This window comes from Colobus angolensis, unplaced genomic scaffold (assembly GCF_000951035.1).
Source record: "Colobus angolensis palliatus isolate OR3802 unplaced genomic scaffold, Cang.pa_1.0 Scaffold93, whole genome shotgun sequence".
Lineage (NCBI taxonomy): Eukaryota > Metazoa > Chordata > Mammalia > Primates > Cercopithecidae > Colobus > Colobus angolensis.
Window position 1 is genome coordinate 3,036,606 of NW_012123265.1, and position 3,160 is coordinate 3,039,765.

A 3,160-nucleotide genomic window follows, 5' to 3' on the forward strand; every position below is an offset into this window, starting at 1 on the left:
CCTGTTCCTCTGCTCCCTTCTGCTGTTGTCCTAGCCTAGCCTGTTCCCAGAGCATCACTGCTCCCTTTCACCAGTCCTTCCCTATAGCATTCCAACACTCAAGCCAAACCTGTCCACCCCCACCCACATTCCCAGCAACTATCCCATCTCTCTTTCCCTCAGGCCAAACTTTTTAACAGGCTACCTTCCCCTCCACTCCAGGAGAGACCCAGTTTCTCCAAGGTATCAGCATCTGTATCTCTACAGATTGTTTTGTGTCTTCTTTGTTTGACTTCTTGGCAGCAGCTAATGTGGTATTAGAATGTTGTCTCGTAAACCACATCTACCTTCTCACTAGGAAAGCAAGGGCTCTGATAGCCAGGAACTGGGACTATGAACAGCCAAGGCTTCTGCGCCCATCCCACCACCAGAGCCATCCTGTCGTGGTCACCGGTGACATCCATCTAGCTAAATCTCTGTCATTGTCTTATTTGCCCTGACAACCCTCAACGTGGTTGACCACATTATATTCCCCTTTGTTCTGTCTCCTTCTCTCTTTTTTTTGTTTGAGACAGAGTCTCGCTCTGTCGGCCAGGCTGGAGTGCAGTGGCACGATCTTGGCTCACTGCAACCTCCGCCTCCTGGGTTCAGGTGGGAGATATCAGCTCACTGCCTCAGCCTCCTGAGTAGCTGGGATTACAGGCACATGCCACAACACCTAGCTAATTTTTGTATTTTTGGAAGAGACAGAGTTTTGCCATGTTGGTCAGGCTGGTCTCAAACTCCTGACCTCGTGATCCACCCGCCTTGTCCTCCCAAAGTGCTGGGATTACAGGCATGAACCACTGTGCCCAGCCTCCTGTCTTTTTTTAGAGACAGGGTCACCCAGGTGAATGCAGTGACATGATCATAGTTCAATGCAGCCTTGACCTCCTGGGCTCAAGTGATCCTTAGCCTCCCAAGTAAGTAGCTAGGACTACAAGCACGCACTATCACACTGGATAATTTTTAAATTTTTTGTAGAGACAGGGTCTCACTATGTTGCTCAGGTTGGTCTAGAACTCCTAACCTCAAGGGATCCTCCCACTTCAGCCTCCCAAGGTGTTGGGATTACAGGCGAGAGCCACCATGCCTGGTCAGATTCTCTTTCTCAAACAGCTTTCCTGCTCTGGGCTTCTGTAACACCCCGTGCTCCTGATTTTCCTACCACCTTGTTAGTGGTTCCTCCTCCTCTCCAAGCCTAAGCATGAGAGTGCCCAGTCCTCGACCCTCAGTTGTTTTTTTCTGACCATCCTTTCTCCCATCATCCAGGCCCAGGGGCTTCACACCACTGATATGCTGATGATCAGTTTGCCTTCTGTCTCCCCTCTCCAGCCACCTACCCGCCCTCCACATGGAACATCTGTCAGCACGTCAAATTTAACAGGCCCCAAAAGGAACTGTGTGTGTGTGTGTGTGTGTGTGTGTGTGTGTGTGTTTTAGATAGGGTCTCACTCTGTCTCTCAGGCTAAGAGTGAGTGGCATGATCACAGCTCACTGCAGCCTCAACCTCCCAAGCCCAAGCGATCCTCCTACCTCAGCCTCCCAAGTACCTAGGACCACAGCATGGCACCCAGCTAATTTTTTAAATCTCTTGTAGAGACAGGGTCTCACTAGGTTGCTCAAGCTGATCTGGAACTCCTGAGTTCAAGTGATTTTCCTGCCTCAGCCTTCCAAAGTGCTGGGATTACAGGCCTGAGCCGCTGCTCCTGGCTCAAAATGAATTCCTATTTTGCCCAAACTTGCTCTTGCTCCAGTCTTCTTCATTTTGATAAATGGTACCCCTATTTCCTTGTCTGCTGTGGCCAAAAACTAGTCATTATCAGTGATTCCTCTTCTTCCCTTGTGGCTTATATCCAATTCTCCAGAAAATCCTGTCAATTTTACTTTCTAAGTAAATTTGGAGTCTGATACCTTCCTTCCACCTCCCCAGTAACTACTCAGGCAGAAACTACTATCTCTGCAACATCCTTCTCTCCTGCTGCCCACTGCAACCACCACCCATGGGCTATTCTGAGCAATCCACAAATTCTTACACTTGACACTCCGTTTCCAAACAGGCATTGTTCTGACAGCTCATAGTCAGTTTCTAACAACTGACACTCAGACTTCTATATAGTGAACGTCCTAACCTCTAAATCCCTGATCTCCAAGGTTCTAACAGTGGCCATCTCATGTTCTGTCACCTGATCCCTGATCTTTGGGATTCTAAATAAGTCACAGAATGTTCAGGATAACTGGGATCTTACCAGTGACAGCCAATGTTCTGACAATGAACACCCTGGTATTTTAGTAACTGCTGGTCGTGTTCTAACAGTGGAAAAACTGTTTCTTTTTTTTTTTTTTTTGGAGACAGGGTCTCACTCTGTGGCCCAGGCTGGAGTGCAGTCAGTGGTGACTCATGGCTTACTACGACCTTGACCTCTTGGGCTTTGATCAAGTGATCCTCCCACCTCAGTCTTTAGAGTAACTGGGACCACAGGTGCTCACCACCACCTCCAGTTATTTTTTTAAAATTTTTTGTAGATACGGGGTCTTGCCATGCTGCCCAGGCTGGTCTTGAACTCCTGGGTTCAAGCAGTCCTCTTGCCTTGGTCTACCAAAGTTCTGGGATTAAAAGTGTGAGCCACTATGCCCAGCCAACAACCTGTTTTTAACAGCTAGACACCTAGGGTGGTATTTGTATCTTTTTATATCAGCTGATACCCAGGTTCTCAGACATTTTTCTAAACCCTGTGCTTTAACCAACTGATGCTTAGCATTGTTAATGATTGCCACAGAATGTTCTGGACAGTGGATTACGCAATAGTCTGAATAAATAGTAAATACGCTTGTTCTGGGTAAACTGCCAAGCCCTGTGCTTCAAAGGGCAGTTATTGTTCCAATTATGCTTCTGTGACTCAGGCCTCAGTCCCCAGAGAGAGGGAAGAGTTCCATACTGGGTCAGGAGGGTGATGTGAAAGTGAACACTGCCCCTCAGGCACATTCAGGAAAATGCAGCTCAGCAGCAGGTGCTGGGGCACGGTCAGTGACAGCCTCCCCCTTGCCTGGAGCTCTCCTCTAAGAAACCAACAACAAGGCTGGGCGTGGTGGCTTATGCCTGTAATCTCAGCACTTTGGAAGCCTGAAGCAGGTAGATCAC